General features: G+C 51.5%; 13 non-coding genes across 13 annotated transcripts; all 13 read right to left on the bottom strand.

Annotated features, from left to right (window-relative positions):
* Nucleotides 1–8: 8 nt before the first annotated feature.
* Nucleotides 9–80, bottom strand: trnam-cau (transfer RNA methionine (anticodon CAU)). Its single transcript has one exon. It is a non-coding gene; the product is annotated as a tRNA-Met (tRNA).
* A 1,232-nt stretch (nt 81–1,312) lies between these two features.
* trnam-cau (transfer RNA methionine (anticodon CAU)) lies at nt 1,313–1,384 on the bottom strand. The gene has a single exon. It is a non-coding gene; the product is annotated as a tRNA-Met (tRNA).
* A 1,232-nt stretch (nt 1,385–2,616) lies between these two features.
* On the bottom strand, nt 2,617–2,688 carry trnam-cau (transfer RNA methionine (anticodon CAU)). The gene has a single exon. It is a non-coding gene; the product is annotated as a tRNA-Met (tRNA).
* Nucleotides 2,689–5,224: 2,536 nt separating this feature from the next.
* Nucleotides 5,225–5,296, bottom strand: trnam-cau (transfer RNA methionine (anticodon CAU)). Its single transcript has one exon. It is a non-coding gene; the product is annotated as a tRNA-Met (tRNA).
* A 1,232-nt stretch (nt 5,297–6,528) lies between these two features.
* Nucleotides 6,529–6,600, bottom strand: trnam-cau (transfer RNA methionine (anticodon CAU)). Its single transcript has one exon. It is a non-coding gene; the product is annotated as a tRNA-Met (tRNA).
* Nucleotides 6,601–7,832: 1,232 nt separating this feature from the next.
* On the bottom strand, nt 7,833–7,904 carry trnam-cau (transfer RNA methionine (anticodon CAU)). Its single transcript has one exon. It is a non-coding gene; the product is annotated as a tRNA-Met (tRNA).
* Nucleotides 7,905–9,136: 1,232 nt separating this feature from the next.
* On the bottom strand, nt 9,137–9,208 carry trnam-cau (transfer RNA methionine (anticodon CAU)). Its single transcript has one exon. It is a non-coding gene; the product is annotated as a tRNA-Met (tRNA).
* Nucleotides 9,209–11,744: 2,536 nt separating this feature from the next.
* trnam-cau (transfer RNA methionine (anticodon CAU)) lies at nt 11,745–11,816 on the bottom strand. Its single transcript has one exon. It is a non-coding gene; the product is annotated as a tRNA-Met (tRNA).
* Nucleotides 11,817–13,048: 1,232 nt separating this feature from the next.
* Nucleotides 13,049–13,120, bottom strand: trnam-cau (transfer RNA methionine (anticodon CAU)). Its single transcript has one exon. It is a non-coding gene; the product is annotated as a tRNA-Met (tRNA).
* A 1,232-nt stretch (nt 13,121–14,352) lies between these two features.
* trnam-cau (transfer RNA methionine (anticodon CAU)) lies at nt 14,353–14,424 on the bottom strand. The gene has a single exon. It is a non-coding gene; the product is annotated as a tRNA-Met (tRNA).
* A 1,232-nt stretch (nt 14,425–15,656) lies between these two features.
* On the bottom strand, nt 15,657–15,728 carry trnam-cau (transfer RNA methionine (anticodon CAU)). Its single transcript has one exon. It is a non-coding gene; the product is annotated as a tRNA-Met (tRNA).
* A 1,232-nt stretch (nt 15,729–16,960) lies between these two features.
* On the bottom strand, nt 16,961–17,032 carry trnam-cau (transfer RNA methionine (anticodon CAU)). The gene has a single exon. It is a non-coding gene; the product is annotated as a tRNA-Met (tRNA).
* A 1,232-nt stretch (nt 17,033–18,264) lies between these two features.
* On the bottom strand, nt 18,265–18,336 carry trnam-cau (transfer RNA methionine (anticodon CAU)). Its single transcript has one exon. It is a non-coding gene; the product is annotated as a tRNA-Met (tRNA).
* Nucleotides 18,337–20,327: the final 1,991 nt, after the last annotated feature.

Below are 20,327 nucleotides of genomic sequence, written 5' to 3'. Positions count from 1 at the left end.
GTTGCCTTTAGCAGAGGATGGTTTCGATCCATCGACCTCTGGGTTATGGGCCCAGCACGCTTCCGCTGCGCCACTCTGCTGCTGGTGGTGGAAATAATGAATTGCACCTCCTTGTGCTGGGACATGGCTGGCTGCGGTGTCGTGTCATTGACAGCTGCTCGATTGAGCGGATTGGGCCGCGGGGTCACGTGGTGGATGGGCGTGATTAACCACTGCTCCAGTCAGCACCAGAGGCAGTCCCTCGAAATCGAGGAAGACTTGCTTCCACTCTAAATGTGAGTTCTCAGGTGGCTGTTCAGTCCAATACGGGAATTACAGTCTCTGTCACAGCTGGGGAAGACAGTGGTTGAAGGAAAGGGTGGGTGGGGAGTCTGGTTTGCCGCACGCTCCTTCCGCTGCCTGCGCTTGTTTTCTGCATGTTCTCGGCGGCGAGACTCGAGGTGCTCAGCGCCCTCCCGGATGCTCTTCCTCCACTTAGGGCGCTCATTGGCAAGAGATTCCCAGGTGTCGGTGGGGATGTTGCACTTTATCAAGGAGGCTTTGAGGATGTCCTTGAAACGTTCCCTCTTCCCACCTGCGGCTCACTTGCCGTGTAGGATTCCTAGTAGAGCGCTTGTTTTGGGAGTCTTGTGTTAAGAATGCGGACAATGTGGCCCGCCCAATGGAACTGGTCGAGTGTGGTCAGTGCTTCGATGCTGGGGATGTTGGCTTGATCGAGAGCACTGACGTTGAAGCGTCTATCCTCCCAGGGGATTTGCAGGATGTTGTGGTATTTCTCCAGTGATTTGAGGTGATTGCTGTGTATGGTCCATGTCTCTGAGCCACCCAGGAGGCCGGATATCACTACAGCCCTGTATACCATGAGCTTGGTGCCAGATTTGAAGGCCTGATCTTGGAACACTGTCTTCCTCCGGCGGCCGAAGGCCCAACAGCCTGTATCCTGCAATATTTACAGGACATCCTCTCTCGTCAACACTAACATTGTCCTCAACCAATACTGCCACCCCAACTGCTACCATTCATGTACACCCGATATCCAGCTATATTTACGGCCCACGCCTGCCCTTTGAGCCAGATCCCAATAATTGCCACAGCATCATATTCCGATTTGCTTGCAGATCAGCAAACTTATTTAGTAAAAGAAGAGGAAACAATAAGACTTTTAATATCAAGCTCATATTTTATGAGTGTGCTCTATCAGCCAAAGCTCCTCAAATTAATTGAAAGAGAATGATTTGAGAGATGCATCCTTGTCAAGGCTGGGATTAGTTGCAGTGCAAGTGTTGGCTGCAACCACATTAAAAGTTGCCTTTAGCAGAGGATGGTTTCGATCCATCGACCTCTGGGTTATGGGCCCAGCACGCTTCCGCTGCGCCACTCTGCTGCTGGTGGTGGAAATAATGAATTGCACCTCCTTGTGCTGGGACATGGCTGGCTGCGGTGTCGTGTCATTGACAGCTGCTCGAGTGAGCGGATTGGGCCGCGGGGTCACGTGGTGGATGGGCGTGATTAACCACTGCTCCAGTCATCACCAGAGGCAGTCCCTCGAAATCGAGGAAGACTTGCTTCCACTCTAAATGTGAGTTCTCAGGTGGCTGTTCAGTCCAATACAGGAATTACAGTCTCTGTCACAGCTGGGGAAGACAGTGGTTGAAGGAAAGGGTGGGTGGGGAGTCTGGTTTGCCGCACGCTCCTTCCGCTGCCTGCGCTTGTTTTCTGCATGTTCTCGGCGGCGAGACTCGAGGTGCTCAGCGCCCTCTCGGATGCTCTTCCTCCACTTAGGGCGCTCTTTGGCAAGAGATTCCCAGGTGTCGGTGGGGATGTTGCCCTTTATCAAGGAGGCTTTGAGGATGTCCTTGAAACGTTCCCTCTTCCCACCTGCGGCTCACTTGCCGTGTAGGATTCCTAGTAGAGCGCTTGTTTTGGGAGTCTTGTGTTAAGAATGCGGACAATGTGGCCCGCCCAATGGAGCTGGTCGAGTGTGGTCAGTGCTTCGATGCTGGGGATGTTGGCTTGATCGAGAGCACTGACGTTGAAGCGTCTATCCTCCCAGGGGATTTGCAGGATGTTGTGGTATTTCTCCAGTGATTTGAGGTGATTGCTGTATATGGTCCATGTCTCTGAGCCACCCAGGAGGCCGGATATCACTACAGCCCTGTATACCATGAGCTTGGTGCCAGATTTGAAGGCCTGATCTTGGAACACTGTCTTCCTCCGGCGGCCGAAGGCCCAACAGCCTGTATCCTGCAATATTTACAGGACATCCTCTCTCGTCAACATTAACATTCTCCTTAACCAATACTGCCACGCCAACTGCTACCATTCATGTACACCCGATATCCAGCTATATTTACGGCCCACGCCTGCCCTTTGAGCCAGATCCCAATTATTGCCACAGCATCATATTCCGATTTGCTTGCAGATCAGCAAACTTATTTAGTAAAAGAAGAGGAAACAATAAGACTTTTAATATCAAGCTCATATTTTATGAGTGTGCTCTATCAGCCAAAGCTCCTCAAATTAATTGAAAGAGAATGATTTGAGAGATGCATCCTTGTCAAGGCTGGGATGAGTTGCAGTGCAAGTGTTGGCTACAACCACATTAAAAGTTGCCTTTAGCAGAGGATGGTTTCGATCCATCGACCTCTGGGTTATGGGCCCAGCACGCTTCCACTGCGCCACTCTGCTGCTGGTGGTGGAAACAATGAATTGCACCTCCTTGTGCTGGGACATGGCTGGCTGCGGTTGCGTGTCATTGACAGCTGCTCGAGTGAGCGGATTGGTCCGCGGGGTCACGTGGTGGATGGGCTTGATTAACCACTGCTCCAGTCATCACCAGAGGCAGTCCCTCGAAATCGAGGAAGACTTGCTTCCACTCTAAATGTGAGTTCTCAGGTGGCTGTTCAGTCCAATACGGGAATTACAGTCTCTGTCACAGCTGGGGAAGACAGTGGTTGAAGGAAAGGGTGGGTGGGAAGTCTGGTTTGCCGCACGCTCCTTCCGCTGCCTGCGCTTGTTTTCTGCATGTTCTCGGCGGCGAGACTCGAGGTGCTCAGCGCCCTCCCGGATGCTCTTCCTCCACTTATGGCGCTCTTTGGCAAGAGATTCCCAGGTGTCGGTGGGGATGTTGCCCTTTATCAAGGAGGCTTTGAGGATGTCCTTGAAACGTTCCCTCTTCCCACCTGCGGCTCACTTGCCGTGTAGGATTCCTAGTAGAGCGCTTGTTTTGGGAGTCTTGTGTTAAGAATGCGGACAATGTGGCCCGCCCAATGGAGCTGGTCGAGTGTGGTCAGTGCTTCGATGCTGGGGATGTTGGCTTGATCGAGAGCACTGACGTTGAAGCGTCTATCCTCCCAGGGGATTTGCAGGATGTTGTGGTATTTCTCCAGTGATTTGAGGTGATTGCTGTGTATGGTCCATGTCTCTGAGCCACCCAGGAGGCCGGATATCACTACAGCCCTGTATACCATGAGCTTGGTGCCAGATTTGAAGGCCTGATCTTGGAACACTGTCTTCCTCCGGCGGCCGAAGGCCCAACAGCCTGTATCCTGCAATATTTACAGGACATCCTCTCTCGTCAACACTAACATTGTCCTCAACCAATACTGCCACCCCAACTGCTACCATTCATGTACACCCGATATCCAGCTATATTTACGGCCCACGCCTGCCCTTTGAGCCAGATCCCAATAATTGCCACAGCATCATATTCCGATTTGCTTGCAGATCAGCAAACTTATTTAGTAAAAGAAGAGGAAACAATAAGACTTTTAATATCAAGCTCATATTTTATGAGTGTGCTCTATCAGCCAAAGCTCCTCAAATTAATTGAAAGAGAATGATTTGAGAGATGCATCCTTGTCAAGGCTGGGATTAGTTGCAGTGCAAGTGTTGGCTGCAACCACATTAAAAGTTGCCTTTAGCAGAGGATGATTTCGATCCATCGACCTCTGGGTTATGGGCCCAGCACGCTTCCGCTGCGCCACTCTGCTGCTGGTGGTGGAAATAATGAATTGCACCTCCTTGTGCTGGGACATGGCTGGCTGCGGTTGCGTGTGATTGACAGCTGCTCTAGTGAGCGGATTGAGCCGCGGGGTCACGTGGTGGATGGGCGTGATTAACCACTGCTCCAGTCATCACCAGAGGCAGTCCCTCGAAATCGAGGAAGACTTGCTTCCACTCTAAATGTGAGTTCTCAGGTGGCTGTTCAGTCCAATACGGGAATTACAGTCTCTGTCACAGCTGGGGAAGACAGTGGTTGAAGGAAAGGGTGGGTGGGAAGTCTGGTTTGCCGCACGCTCCTTCCGCTGCCTGCGCTTGTTTTCTGCATGTTCTCGGCGGCGAGACTCGAGGTGCTCAGCGCCCTCCCGGATGCTCTTCCTCCACTTAGGGCGCTCTTTGGCAAGAGATTCCCAGGTGTCGGTGGGGATGTTGCCCTTTATCAAGGAGGCTTTGAGGATGTCCTTGAAACGTTCCCTCTTCCCACCTGCGGCTCACTTGCCGTGTAGGATTCCTAGTAGAGCGCTTGTTTTGGGAGTCTTGTGTTAAGAATGCGGACAATGTGGCCCGCCCAATGGAGCTGGTCGAGTGTGGTCAGTGCTTCGATGCTGGGGATGTTGGCTTGATCGAGAGCACTGACGTTGAAGCGTCTATCCTCCCAGGGGATTTGCAGGATGTTGTGGTATTTCTCCAGTGATTTGAGGTGATTGCTGTATATGGTCCATGTCTCTGAGCCACCCAGGAGGCCGGATATCACTACAGCCCTGTATACCATGAGCTTGGTGCCAGATTTGAAGGCCTGATCTTGGAACACTGTCTTCCTCCGGCGGCCGAAGGCCCAACAGCCTGTATCCTGCAATATTTACAGGACATCCTCTCTCGTCAACACTAACATTGTCCTTAACCAATACTGCCACCCCAACTGCTACCATTCATGTACACCCGATATCCAGCTATATTTACGGCCCACGCCTGCCCTTTGAGCCAGATCCCAATTATTGCCACAGCATCATATTCCGATTTGCTTGCAGATCAGCAAACTTACTTAGTAAAAGAAGAGGAAACAATAAGACTTTTAATATCAAGCTCATGTTTTATGAGTGTGCTCTATCAGCCAAAGCTCCTCAAATTAATTGAAAGAGAATGATTTGAGAAATGCATCCTTGTCAAGGCTGGGATTAGTTGCAGTGCAAGTGTTGGCTGCAACCACATTAAAAGTTGCCTTTAGCAGAGGATGGTTTCGATCCATCGACCTCTGGGTTATGGGCCCAGCACGCTTCCGCTGCGCCACTCTGCTGCTGGTGGTGGAAATAATGAATTGCACCTCCTTGTGCTGGGACATGGCTGGCTGCGGTGTCGTGTCATTGACAGCTGCTCGAGTGAGCGGATTGGGCCGCGGGGTCACGTGGTGGATGGGCGTGATTAACCACTGCTCCAGTCATCACCAGAGGCAGTCCCTCGAAATCGAGGAAGACTTGCTTCCACTCTAAATGTGAGTTCTCAGGTGGCTGTTCAGTCCAATACGGGAATTACAGTCTCTGTCACAGCTGGGGAAGACAGTGGTTGAAGGAAAGGGTGGGTGGGGAGTCTGGTTTGCCGCACGCTCCTTCCGCTGCCTGCGCTTGTTTTCTGCATGTTCTCGGCGGCGAGACTCGAGGTGCTCAGCGCCCTCTCGGATGCCCTTCCTCCACTTAGGGCGCTCTTTGGCAAGAGATTCCCAGGTGTCGGTGGGGATGTTGCCCTTTATCAAGGAGGCTTTGAGGATGTCCTTGAAACGTTCCCTCTTCCCACCTGCGGCTCACTTGCCGTGTAGGATTCCTAGTAGAGCGCTTGTTTTGGGAGTCTTGTGTTAAGAATGCGGACAATGTGGCCCGCCCAATGGAGCTGGTCGAGTGTGGTCAGTGCTTCGATGCTGGGGATGTTGGCTTGATCGAGAGCACTGACGTTGAAGCGTCTATCCTCCCAGGGGATTTGCAGGATGTTGTGGTATTTCTCCAGTGATTTGAGGTGATTGCTGTATATGGTCCATGTCTCTGAGCCACCCAGGAGGCCGGATATCACTACAGCCCTGTATACCATGAGCTTGGTGCCAGATTTGAAGGCCTGATCTTGGAACACTGTCTTCCTCCGGCGGCCGAAGGCCCAACAGCCTGTATCCTGCAATATTTACAGGACATCCTCTCTCGTCAACACTAACATTGTCCTTAACCAATACTGCCACCCCAACTGCTACCATTCATGTACACCCGATATCCAGCTATATTTACGGCCCACGCCTGCCCTTTGAGCCAGATCCCAATTATTGCCACAGCATCATATTCCGATTTGCTTGCAGATCAGCAAACTTATTTAGTAAAAGAAGAGGAAACAATAAGACTTTTAATATCAAGCTCATATTTTATGAGTGCGCTCTATCAGCCAAAGCTCCTCAAATTAATTGAAAGAGAATGATTTGAGAGATGCATCCTTGTCAAGGCTGGGATGAGTTGCAGTGCAAGTGTTGGCTGCAACCACATTAAAAGTTGCCTTTAGCAGAGGATGGTTTCGATCCATCGACCTCTGGGTTATGGGCCCAGCACGCTTCCGCTGCGCCACTCTGCTGCTGGTGGTGGAAATAATGAATTGCACCTCCTTGTGCTGGGACATGGCTGGCTGCGGTGTCGTGTCATTGACAGCTGCTCGATTGAGCGGATTGGGCCGCGGGGTCACGTGGTGGATGGGCGTGATTAACCACTGCTCCAGTCAGCACCAGAGGCAGTCCCTCGAAATCGAGGAAGACTTGCTTCCACTCTAAATGTGAGTTCTCAGGTGGCTGTTCAGTCCAATACGGGAATTACAGTCTCTGTCACAGCTGGGGAAGACAGTGGTTGAAGGAAAGGGTGGGTGGGGAGTCTGGTTTGCCGCACGCTCCTTCCGCTGCCTGCGCTTGTTTTCTGCATGTTCTCGGCGGCGAGACTCGAGGTGCTCAGCGCCCTCCCGGATGCTCTTCCTCCACTTAGGGCGCTCATTGGCAAGAGATTCCCAGGTGTCGGTGGGGATGTTGCACTTTATCAAGGAGGCTTTGAGGATGTCCTTGAAACGTTCCCTCTTCCCACCTGCGGCTCACTTGCCGTGTAGGATTCCTAGTAGAGCGCTTGTTTTGGGAGTCTTGTGTTAAGAATGCGGACAATGTGGCCCGCCCAATGGAACTGGTCGAGTGTGGTCAGTGCTTCGATGCTGGGGATGTTGGCTTGATCGAGAGCACTGACGTTGAAGCGTCTATCCTCCCAGGGGATTTGCAGGATGTTGTGGTATTTCTCCAGTGATTTGAGGTGATTGCTGTGTATGGTCCATGTCTCTGAGCCACCCAGGAGGCCGGATATCACTACAGCCCTGTATACCATGAGCTTGGTGCCAGATTTGAAGGCCTGATCTTGGAACACTGTCTTCCTCCGGCGGCCGAAGGCCCAACAGCCTGTATCCTGCAATATTTACAGGACATCCTCTCTCGTCAACACTAACATTGTCCTCAACCAATACTGCCACCCCAACTGCTACCATTCATGTACACCCGATATCCAGCTATATTTACGGCCCACGCCTGCCCTTTGAGCCAGATCCCAATAATTGCCACAGCATCATATTCCGATTTGCTTGCAGATCAGCAAACTTATTTAGTAAAAGAAGAGGAAACAATAAGACTTTTAATATCAAGCTCATATTTTATGAGTGTGCTCTATCAGCCAAAGCTCCTCAAATTAATTGAAAGAGAATGATTTGAGAGATGCATCCTTGTCAAGGCTGGGATTAGTTGCAGTGCAAGTGTTGGCTGCAACCACATTAAAAGTTGCCTTTAGCAGAGGATGGTTTCGATCCATCGACCTCTGGGTTATGGGCCCAGCACGCTTCCGCTGCGCCACTCTGCTGCTGGTGGTGGAAATAATGAATTGCACCTCCTTGTGCTGGGACATGGCTGGCTGCGGTGTCGTGTCATTGACAGCTGCTCGAGTGAGCGGATTGGGCCGCGGGGTCACGTGGTGGATGGGCGTGATTAACCACTGCTCCAGTCATCACCAGAGGCAGTCCCTCGAAATCGAGGAAGACTTGCTTCCACTCTAAATGTGAGTTCTCAGGTGGCTGTTCAGTCCAATACAGGAATTACAGTCTCTGTCACAGCTGGGGAAGACAGTGGTTGAAGGAAAGGGTGGGTGGGGAGTCTGGTTTGCCGCACGCTCCTTCCGCTGCCTGCGCTTGTTTTCTGCATGTTCTCGGCGGCGAGACTCGAGGTGCTCAGCGCCCTCTCGGATGCTCTTCCTCCACTTAGGGCGCTCTTTGGCAAGAGATTCCCAGGTGTCGGTGGGGATGTTGCCCTTTATCAAGGAGGCTTTGAGGATGTCCTTGAAACGTTCCCTCTTCCCACCTGCGGCTCACTTGCCGTGTAGGATTCCTAGTAGAGCGCTTGTTTTGGGAGTCTTGTGTTAAGAATGCGGACAATGTGGCCCGCCCAATGGAGCTGGTCGAGTGTGGTCAGTGCTTCGATGCTGGGGATGTTGGCTTGATCGAGAGCACTGACGTTGAAGCGTCTATCCTCCCAGGGGATTTGCAGGATGTTGTGGTATTTCTCCAGTGATTTGAGGTGATTGCTGTATATGGTCCATGTCTCTGAGCCACCCAGGAGGCCGGATATCACTACAGCCCTGTATACCATGAGCTTGGTGCCAGATTTGAAGGCCTGATCTTGGAACACTGTCTTCCTCCGGCGGCCGAAGGCCCAACAGCCTGTATCCTGCAATATTTACAGGACATCCTCTCTCGTCAACATTAACATTCTCCTTAACCAATACTGCCACGCCAACTGCTACCATTCATGTACACCCGATATCCAGCTATATTTACGGCCCACGCCTGCCCTTTGAGCCAGATCCCAATTATTGCCACAGCATCATATTCCGATTTGCTTGCAGATCAGCAAACTTATTTAGTAAAAGAAGAGGAAACAATAAGACTTTTAATATCAAGCTCATATTTTATGAGTGTGCTCTATCAGCCAAAGCTCCTCAAATTAATTGAAAGAGAATGATTTGAGAGATGCATCCTTGTCAAGGCTGGGATGAGTTGCAGTGCAAGTGTTGGCTACAACCACATTAAAAGTTGCCTTTAGCAGAGGATGGTTTCGATCCATCGACCTCTGGGTTATGGGCCCAGCACGCTTCCACTGCGCCACTCTGCTGCTGGTGGTGGAAACAATGAATTGCACCTCCTTGTGCTGGGACATGGCTGGCTGCGGTTGCGTGTCATTGACAGCTGCTCGAGTGAGCGGATTGGTCCGCGGGGTCACGTGGTGGATGGGCTTGATTAACCACTGCTCCAGTCATCACCAGAGGCAGTCCCTCGAAATCGAGGAAGACTTGCTTCCACTCTAAATGTGAGTTCTCAGGTGGCTGTTCAGTCCAATACGGGAATTACAGTCTCTGTCACAGCTGGGGAAGACAGTGGTTGAAGGAAAGGGTGGGTGGGAAGTCTGGTTTGCCGCACGCTCCTTCCGCTGCCTGCGCTTGTTTTCTGCATGTTCTCGGCGGCGAGACTCGAGGTGCTCAGCGCCCTCCCGGATGCTCTTCCTCCACTTATGGCGCTCTTTGGCAAGAGATTCCCAGGTGTCGGTGGGGATGTTGCCCTTTATCAAGGAGGCTTTGAGGATGTCCTTGAAACGTTCCCTCTTCCCACCTGCGGCTCACTTGCCGTGTAGGATTCCTAGTAGAGCGCTTGTTTTGGGAGTCTTGTGTTAAGAATGCGGACAATGTGGCCCGCCCAATGGAGCTGGTCGAGTGTGGTCAGTGCTTCGATGCTGGGGATGTTGGCTTGATCGAGAGCACTGACGTTGAAGCGTCTATCCTCCCAGGGGATTTGCAGGATGTTGTGGTATTTCTCCAGTGATTTGAGGTGATTGCTGTGTATGGTCCATGTCTCTGAGCCACCCAGGAGGCCGGATATCACTACAGCCCTGTATACCATGAGCTTGGTGCCAGATTTGAAGGCCTGATCTTGGAACACTGTCTTCCTCCGGCGGCCGAAGGCCCAACAGCCTGTATCCTGCAATATTTACAGGACATCCTCTCTCGTCAACACTAACATTGTCCTCAACCAATACTGCCACCCCAACTGCTACCATTCATGTACACCCGATATCCAGCTATATTTACGGCCCACGCCTGCCCTTTGAGCCAGATCCCAATAATTGCCACAGCATCATATTCCGATTTGCTTGCAGATCAGCAAACTTATTTAGTAAAAGAAGAGGAAACAATAAGACTTTTAATATCAAGCTCATATTTTATGAGTGTGCTCTATCAGCCAAAGCTCCTCAAATTAATTGAAAGAGAATGATTTGAGAGATGCATCCTTGTCAAGGCTGGGATTAGTTGCAGTGCAAGTGTTGGCTGCAACCACATTAAAAGTTGCCTTTAGCAGAGGATGATTTCGATCCATCGACCTCTGGGTTATGGGCCCAGCACGCTTCCGCTGCGCCACTCTGCTGCTGGTGGTGGAAATAATGAATTGCACCTCCTTGTGCTGGGACATGGCTGGCTGCGGTTGCGTGTGATTGACAGCTGCTCTAGTGAGCGGATTGAGCCGCGGGGTCACGTGGTGGATGGGCGTGATTAACCACTGCTCCAGTCATCACCAGAGGCAGTCCCTCGAAATCGAGGAAGACTTGCTTCCACTCTAAATGTGAGTTCTCAGGTGGCTGTTCAGTCCAATACGGGAATTACAGTCTCTGTCACAGCTGGGGAAGACAGTGGTTGAAGGAAAGGGTGGGTGGGAAGTCTGGTTTGCCGCACGCTCCTTCCGCTGCCTGCGCTTGTTTTCTGCATGTTCTCGGCGGCGAGACTCGAGGTGCTCAGCGCCCTCCCGGATGCTCTTCCTCCACTTAGGGCGCTCTTTGGCAAGAGATTCCCAGGTGTCGGTGGGGATGTTGCACTTTATCAAGGAGGCTTTGAGGATGTCCTTGAAACGTTCCCTCTTCCCACCTGCGGCTCACTTGCCGTGTAGGATTCCTAGTAGAGCGCTTGTTTTGGGAGTCTTGTGTTAAGAATGCGGACAATGTGGCCCGCCCAATGGAGCTGGTCGAGTGTGGTCAGTGCTTCGATGCTGGGGATGTTGGCTTGATCGAGAGCACTGACGTTGAAGCGTCTATCCTCCCAGGGGATTTGCAGGATGTTGTGGTATTTCTCCAGTGATTTGAGGTGATTGCTGTGTATGGTCCATGTCTCTGAGCCACCCAGGAGGCCGGATATCACTACAGCCCTGTATACCATGAGCTTGGTGCCAGATTTGAAGGCCTGATCTTGGAACACTGTCTTCCTCCGGCGGCCGAAGGCCCAACAGCCTGTATCCTGCAATATTTACAGGACATCCTCTCTCGTCAACACTAACATTGTCCTCAACCAATACTGCCACCCCAACTGCTACCATTCATGTACACCTGATATCCAGCTATATTTACGGCCCACGCCTGCCCTTTGAGCCAGATCCCAATTATTGCCACAGCATCATATTCCGATTTGCTTGCAGATCAGCAAACTTATTTAGTAAAAGAAGAGGAAACAATAAGACTTTTAATATCAAGCTCATATTTTATGAGTGTGCTCTATCAGCCAAAGCTCCTCAAATTAATTGAAAGAGAATGATTTGAGAGATGCATCCTTGTCAAGGCTGGGATGAGTTGCAGTGCAAGTGTTGGCTACAACCACATTAAAAGTTGCCTTTAGCAGAGGATGGTTTCGATCCATCGACCTCTGGGTTATGGGCCCAGCACGCTTCCACTGCGCCACTCTGCTGCTGGTGGTGGAAACAATGAATTGCACCTCCTTGTGCTGGGACATGGCTGGCTGCGGTTGCGTGTCATTGACAGCTGCTCGAGTGAGCGGATTGGTCCGCGGGGTCACGTGGTGGATGGGCTTGATTAACCACTGCTCCAGTCATCACCAGAGGCAGTCCCTCGAAATCGAGGAAGACTTGCTTCCACTCTAAATGTGAGTTCTCAGGTGGCTGTTCAGTCCAATACGGGAATTACAGTCTCTGTCACAGCTGGGGAAGACAGTGGTTGAAGGAAAGGGTGGGTGGGAAGTCTGGTTTGCCGCACGCTCCTTCCGCTGCCTGCGCTTGTTTTCTGCATGTTCTCGGCGGCGAGACTCGAGGTGCTCAGCGCCCTCCCGGATGCTCTTCCTCCACTTATGGCGCTCTTTGGCAAGAGATTCCCAGGTGTCGGTGGGGATGTTGCCCTTTATCAAGGAGGCTTTGAGGATGTCCTTGAAACGTTCCCTCTTCCCACCTGCGGCTCACTTGCCGTGTAGGATTCCTAGTAGAGCGCTTGTTTTGGGAGTCTTGTGTTAAGAATGCGGACAATGTGGCCCGCCCAATGGAGCTGGTCGAGTGTGGTCAGTGCTTCGATGCTGGGGATGTTGGCTTGATCGAGAGCACTGACGTTGAAGCGTCTATCCTCCCAGGGGATTTGCAGGATGTTGTGGTATTTCTCCAGTGATTTGAGGTGATTGCTGTGTATGGTCCATGTCTCTGAGCCACCCAGGAGGCCGGATATCACTACAGCCCTGTATACCATGAGCTTGGTGCCAGATTTGAAGGCCTGATCTTGGAACACTGTCTTCCTCCGGCGGCCGAAGGCCCAACAGCCTGTATCCTGCAATATTTACAGGACATCCTCTCTCGTCAACACTAACATTGTCCTCAACCAATACTGCCACCCCAACTGCTACCATTCATGTACACCCGATATCCAGCTATATTTACGGCCCACGCCTGCCCTTTGAGCCAGATCCCAATAATTGCCACAGCATCATATTCCGATTTGCTTGCAGATCAGCAAACTTATTTAGTAAAAGAAGAGGAAACAATAAGACTTTTAATATCAAGCTCATATTTTATGAGTGTGCTCTATCAGCCAAAGCTCCTCAAATTAATTGAAAGAGAATGATTTGAGAGATGCATCCTTGTCAAGGCTGGGATTAGTTGCAGTGCAAGTGTTGGCTGCAACCACATTAAAAGTTGCCTTTAGCAGAGGATGGTTTCGATCCATCGACCTCTGGGTTATGGGCCCAGCACGCTTCCGCTGCGCCACTCTGCTGCTGGTGGTGGAAATAATGAATTGCACCTCCTTGTGCTGGGACATGGCTGGCTGCGGTTGCGTGTGATTGACAGCTGCTCTAGTGAGCGGATTGAGCCGCGGGGTCACGTGGTGGATGGGCGTGATTAACCACTGCTCCAGTCATCACCAGAGGCAGTCCCTCGAAATCGAGGAAGACTTGCTTCCACTCTAAATGTGAGTTCTCAGGTGGCTGTTCAGTCCAATACGGGAATTACAGTCTCTGTCACAGCTGGGGAAGACAGTGGTTGAAGGAAAGGGTGGGTGGGAAGTCTGGTTTGCCGCACGCTCCTTCCGCTGCCTGCGCTTGTTTTCTGCATGTTCTCGGCGGCGAGACTCGAGGTGCTCAGCGCCCTCCCGGATGCTCTTCCTCCACTTAGGGCGCTCTTTGGCAAGAGATTCCCAGGTGTCGGTGGGGATGTTGCACTTTATCAAGGAGGCTTTGAGGATGTCCTTGAAACGTTCCCTCTTCCCACCTGCGGCTCACTTGCCGTGTAGGATTCCTAGTAGAGCGCTTGTTTTGGGAGTCTTGTGTTAAGAATGCGGACAATGTGGCCCGCCCAATGGAGCTGGTCGAGTGTGGTCAGTGCTTCGATGCTGGGGATGTTGGCTTGATCGAGAGCACTGACGTTGAAGCGTCTATCCTCCCAGGGGATTTGCAGGATGTTGTGGTATTTCTCCAGTGATTTGAGGTGATTGCTGTGTATGGTCCATGTCTCTGAGCCACCCAGGAGGCCGGATATCACTACAGCCCTGTATACCATGAGCTTGGTGCCAGATTTGAAGGCCTGATCTTGGAACACTGTCTTCCTCCGGCGGCCGAAGGCCCAACAGCCTGTATCCTGCAATATTTACAGGACATCCTCTCTCGTCAACACTAACATTGTCCTCAACCAATACTGCCACCCCAACTGCTACCATTCATGTACACCCGATATCCAGCTATATTTACGGCCCACGCCTGCCCTTTGAGCCAGATCCCAATAATTGCCACAGCATCATATTCCGATTTGCTTGCAGATCAGCAAACTTATTTAGTAAAAGAAGAGGAAACAATAAGACTTTTAATATCAAGCTCATATTTTATGAGTGTGCTCTATCAGCCAAAGCTCCTCAAATTAATTGAAAGAGAATGATTTGAGAGATGCATCCTTGTCAAGGCTGGGATTAGTTGCAGTGCAAGTGTTGGCTGCAACCACATTAAAAGTTGCCTTTAGCAGAGGATGGTTTCGATCCATCGACCTCTGGGTTATGGGCCCAGCACGCTTCCGCTGCGCCACTCTGCTGCTGGTGGTGGAAATAATGAATTGCACCTCCTTGTGCTGGGACATGGCTGGCTGCGGTTGCGTGTGATTGACAGCTGCTCTAGTGAGCGGATTGGGCCGCGGGGTCACGTGGTGGATGGGCGTGATTAACCACTGCTCCAGTCATCACCAGAGGCAGTCCCTCGAAATCGAGGAAGACTTGCTTCCACTCTAAATGTGAGTTCTCAGGTGGCTGTTCAGTCCAATACGGGAATTACAGTCTCTGTCACAGCTGGGGAAGACAGTGGTTGAAGGAAAGGGTGGGTGGGAAGTCTGGTTTGCCGCACGCTCCTTCCGCTGCCTGCGCTTGTTTTCTGCATGTTCTCGGCGGCGAGACTCGAGGTGCTCAGCGCCCTCCCGGATGCTCTTCCTCCACTTAGGGCGCTCTTTGGCAAGAGATTCCCAGGTGTCGGTGGGGATGTTGCACTTTATCAAGGAGGCTTTGAGGATGTCCTTGAAACGTTCCCTCTTCCCACCTGCGGCTCACTTGCCGTGTAGGATTCCTAGTAGAGCGCTTGTTTTGGGAGTCTTGTGTTAAGAATGCGGACAATGTGGCCCGCCCAATGGAGCTGGTCGAGTGTGGTCAGTGCTTCGATGCTGGGGATGTTGGCTTGATCGAGAGCACTGACGTTGAAGCGTCTATCCTCCCAGGGGATTTGCAGGATGTTGTGGTATTTCTCCAGTGATTTGAGGTGATTGCTGTGTATGGTCCATGTCTCTGAGCCACCCAGGAGGCCGGATATCACTACAGCCCTGTATACCATGAGCTTGGTGCCAGATTTGAAGGCCTGATCTTGGAACACTGTCTTCCTCCGGCGGCCGAAGGCCCAACAGCCTGTATCCTGCAATATTTACAGGACATCCTCTCTCGTCAACACTAACATTGTCCTCAACCAATACTGCCACCCCAACTGCTACCATTCATGTACACCCGATATCCAGCTATATTTACGGCCCACGCCTGCCCTTTGAGCCAGATCCCAATAATTGCCACAGCATCATATTCCGATTTGCTTGCAGATCAGCAAACTTATTTAGTAAAAGAAGAGGAAACAATAAGACTTTTAATATCAAGCTCATATTTTATGAGTGTGCTCTATCAGCCAAAGCTCCTCAAATTAATTGAAAGAGAATGATTTGAGAGATGCATCCTTGTCAAGGCTGGGATTAGTTGCAGTGCAAGTGTTGGCTGCAACCACATTAAAAGTTGCCTTTAGCAGAGGATGGTTTCGATCCATCGACCTCTGGGTTATGGGCCCAGCACGCTTCCGCTGCGCCACTCTGCTGCTGGTGGTGGAAATAATGAATTGCACCTCCTTGTGCTGGGACATGGCTGGCTGCGGTTGCGTGTGATTGACAGCTGCTCTAGTGAGCGGATTGGGCCGCGGGGTCACGTGGTGGATGGGCGTGATTAACCACTGCTCCAGTCATCACCAGAGGCAGTCCCTCGAAATCGAGGAAGACTTGCTTCCACTCTAAATGTGAGTTCTCAGGTGGCTGTTCAGTCCAATACGGGAATTACAGTCTCTGTCACAGCTGGGGAAGACAGTGGTTGAAGGAAAGGGTGGGTGGGAAGTCTGGTTTGCCGCACGCTCCTTCCGCTGCCTGCGCTTGTTTTCTGCATGTTCTCGGTGGCGAGACTCGAGGTGCTCAGCGCCCTCCCGGATGCTCTTCCTCCACTTAGGGCGCTCTTTGGCAAGAGATTCCCAGGTGTCGGTGGGGATGTTGCACTTTATCAAGGAGGCTTTGAGGATGTCCTTGAAACGTTCCCTCTTCCCACCTGCGGCTCACTTGCCGTGTAGGATTCCTAGTAGAGCGCTTGTTTTTGGAGTCTTGTGTTAAGAATGCGGACAATGTGGCCCGCCCAATGGAGCTGGTCGAGTGTGGTCAGTGCTTCGATGCTGGGGATGTTGGCTTGATCGAGAGCACTGACGTTGAAGCGTCTATCCTCCCAGGGGATTTGCAGGATGTTGTGGTATTTCTCCAGTGATTTGAGGTGATTGCTGTGTATGGTCCATGTCTCTGAGCCACCCAGGAGGCCGGATATCACTACAGCCCTGTATACCATGAGCTTGGTGCCAGATTTGAAGGCCTGATCTTGGAACACTGTCTTCCTCCGGCGGCCGAAGGCCCAACAGCCTGTATCCTGCAATATTTACAGGACATCCTCTCTCGTCAACACTAACATTGTCCTTAACCAATACTGCCACCCCAACTGCTACCATTCATGTACACCTGATATCCAGCTATATTTACGGCCCACGCCTGCCCTTTGAGCCAGATCCCAATAATTGCCACAGCATCATATTCCGATTTGCTTGCAGATCAGCAAACTTATTTAGTAAAAGAAGAGGAAACAATAAGACTTTTAATATCAAGCTCATATTTTATGAGTGTGCTGTATCAGCCAAAGCTCCTCAAATTAATTGAAAGAGAATGATTTGAGAGATGCATCCTTGTCAAGGCTGGGATGAGTTGCAGTGCAAGTGTTGGCTGCAACCACATTAAAAGTTGCCTTTAGCAGAGGATGGTTTCGATCCATCGACCTCTGGGTTATGGGCCCAGCACGCTTCCGCTGCGCCACTCTGCTGCTGGTGTTGGAACTGATGAATTGCACCTCCTTGTGCTGGGACATGGCTGGCTGCGGTTGCGTGTGATTGACAGCTGCTCTAGTGAGCGGATTGGGCCGCGGGGTCACGTGGTGGATGGGCGTGATTAACCACTGCTCCAGTCATCACCAGAGGCAGTCCCTCGAAATCGAGGAAGACTTGCTTCCACTCTAAAAGTGAGTTCTCAGGTGGCTGTTCAGTCCAATACGGGAATTACAGTCTCTGTCACAGCTGGGGAAGACAGTGGTTGAAGGAAAGGGTGGGTGGGAAGTCTGGTTTGCCGCACGCTCCTTCCGCTGCCTGCGCTTGTTTTCTGCATGTTCTCGGCGGCGAGACTCGAGGTGCTCAGCGCCCTCCCGGATGCTCTTCCTCCACTTAGGGCGCTCTTTGGCAAGAGATTCCCAGGTGTCGGTGGGGATGTTGCACTTTATCAAGGAGGCTTTGAGGATGTCCTTGAAACGTTCCCTCTTCCCACCTGCGGCTCACTTGCCGTGTAGGATTCCTAGTAGAGCGCTTGTTTTTGGAGTCTTGTGTTAAGAATGCGGACAATGTGGCCCGCCCAATGGAGCTGGTCGAGTGTGGTCAGTGCTTCGATGCTGGGGATGTTGGCTTGATCGAGAGCACTGACGTTGAAGCGTCTATCCTCCCAGGGGATTTGCAGGATGTTGTGGTATTTCTCCAGTGATTTGAGGTGATTGCTGTGTATGGTCCATGTCTCTGAGCCACCCAGGAGGCCGGATATCACTACAGCCCTGTATACCATGAGCTTGGTGCCAGATTTGAAGGCCTGATCTTGGAACACTGTCTTCCTCCGGCGACCGAAGGCCCAACAGCCTGTATCCTGCAATATTTACAGGACATCCTCTCTCGTCAACACTAACATTGTCCTTAACCAATACTGCCACCCCAACTGCTACCATTCATGTACACCTGATATCCAGCTATATTTACGGCCCACGCCTGCCCTTTGAGCCAGATCCCAATTATTGCCACAGCATCATATTCCGATTTGCTTGCAGATCAGCAAACTTATTTAGTAAAAGAAGAGGAAACAATAAGACTTTTAATATCAAGCTCATATTTTATGAGTGTGCTGTATCAGCCAAAGCTCCTCAAATTAACTGAAAGAGAATGATTTGAGAGATGCATCCTTGTCAAGGCTGGGATGAGTTGCAGTGCAAGTGTTGGCTGCAACCACATTAAAAGTTGCCTTTAGCAGAGGATGGTTTCGATCCATCGACCTCTGGGTTATGGGCCCAGCACGCTTCCGCTGCGCCACTCTGCTGCTGGTGGTGGAAATAATGAATTGCACCTCCTTGTGCTTGGACATGGCTGGCTGCGGTTGCGTGTCATTGACAGCTGCTCGAGTGAGCGGATTGGGCCGCGGGGTCACGTGGTGGATGGGCGTGATTAACCACTGCTCCAGTCATCACCAGAGGCAGTCCCTCGAAATCGAGGAAGACTTGCTTCCACTCTAAATGTGAGTTCTCAGGTGGCTGTTCAGTCCAATACGGGAATTACAGTCTCTGTCACAGCTGGGGAAGACAGTGGTTGAAGGAAAGGGTGGGTGGGAAGTCTGGTTTGCCGCACGCTCCTTCCGCTGCCTGCGCTTGTTTTCTGCATGTTCTCGGCGGCGAGACTCGAGGTGCTCAGCGCTCTCCCGGATGCTCTTCCTCCATTTAGGGCGCTCTTTGGCAAGAGATTCCCAGGTGTCGGTGGGGATGTTGCACTTTATCAAGGAGGCTTTGAGGATGTCCTTGAAACGTTCCCTCTTCCCACCTGCGGCTCACTTGCCGTGTAGGATTCCTAGTAGAGCGCTTGTTTTGGGAGTCTTGTGTTAAGAATGCGGACAATGTGGCCCGCCCAATGGAACTGGTCGAGTGTGGTCAGTGCTTCGATGCTGGGGATGTTGGCTTGATCGAGAGCACTGACGTTGAAGCGTCTATCCTCCCAGGGGATTTGCAGGATGTTGTGGTATTTCTCCAGTGATTTGAGGTGATTGCTGTGTATGGTCCATGTCTCTGAGCCACCCAGGAGGCCGGATATCACTACAGCCCTGTATACCATGAGCTTGGTGCCAGATTTGAAGGCCTGATCTTGGAACACTGTCTTCCTCCGGCGGCCGAAGGCCCAACAGCCTGTATCCTGCAATATTTACAGGACATCCTCTCTCGTCAACACTAACATTGTCCTTAACCAATACTGCCACCCCAACTGCTACCATTCATGTACACCCGATATCCAGCTATATTTACGGCCCACGCCTGCCCTTTGAGCCAGATCCCAATTATTGCCACAGCATCATATTCCGATTTGCTTGCAGATCAGCAAACTTATTTAGTAAAAGAAGAGGAAACAATAAGACTTTTAATATCAAGCTCATATTTTATGAGTGTGCTCTATCAGCCAAAGCTCCTCAAATTAATTGAAAGAGAATGATTTGAGAGATGCATCCTTGTCAAGGATGGGATTAGTTGCAGTGCAAGTGTTGGCTGCAACCACATTAAAAGTTGCCTTTAGCAGAGGATGGTTTCGATCCATCAACCTCTGGGTTATGGGCCCAGCACGCTTCCGCTGCGCCACTCTGCTGCTGGTGGTGGAAATAATGAATTGCACCTCCTTGTGCTGGGACATGGCTGGCTGCAGTGTCGTGTCATTGACAGCTGCTCGAGTGAGCGGATTGGGCCGCGGGGTCACGTGGTGGATGGGCGTGATTAACCACTGCTCCAGTCATCACCAGAGGCAGTCCCTCGAAATCGAGGAAGACTTGCTTCCACTCTAAATGTGAGTTCTCAGGTGGCTGTTCAGTCCAATACGGGAATTACAGTCTCTGTCACAGCTGGGGAAGACAGTGGTTGAAGGAAAGGGTGGGTGGGAAGTCTGGTTTGCCGCACGCTCCTTCCGCTGCCTGCGCTTGTTTTCTGCATGTTCTCGGCGGCGAGACTCGAGGTGCTCAGCGCCCTCCCGGATGCTCTTCCTCCACTTAGGGCGCTCTTTGGCAAGAGATTCCCAGGTGTCGGTGGGGATGTTGCCCTTTATCAAGGAGGCTTTGAGGATGTCCTTGAAATGTTCCCTCTTCCCACCTGCGGCTCACTTGCCGTGTAGGATTCCTAGTAGAGCGCTTGTTTTGGGAGTCTTGTGTTAAGAATGCGGACAATGTGGCCCGCCCAATGGAGCTGGTCGAGTGTGGTCAGTGCTTCGATGCTGGGGATGTTGGCTTGATCGAGAGCACTGACGTTGAAGCGTCTATCCTCCCAGGGGATTTGCAGGATGTTG

This window comes from Pristiophorus japonicus, chromosome 7, assembly GCF_044704955.1.
Source record: "Pristiophorus japonicus isolate sPriJap1 chromosome 7, sPriJap1.hap1, whole genome shotgun sequence".
Classification (NCBI taxonomy): domain Eukaryota; kingdom Metazoa; phylum Chordata; class Chondrichthyes; family Pristiophoridae; genus Pristiophorus; species Pristiophorus japonicus.
This window is presented reverse-complemented; position numbering and strand designations above follow the sequence as displayed.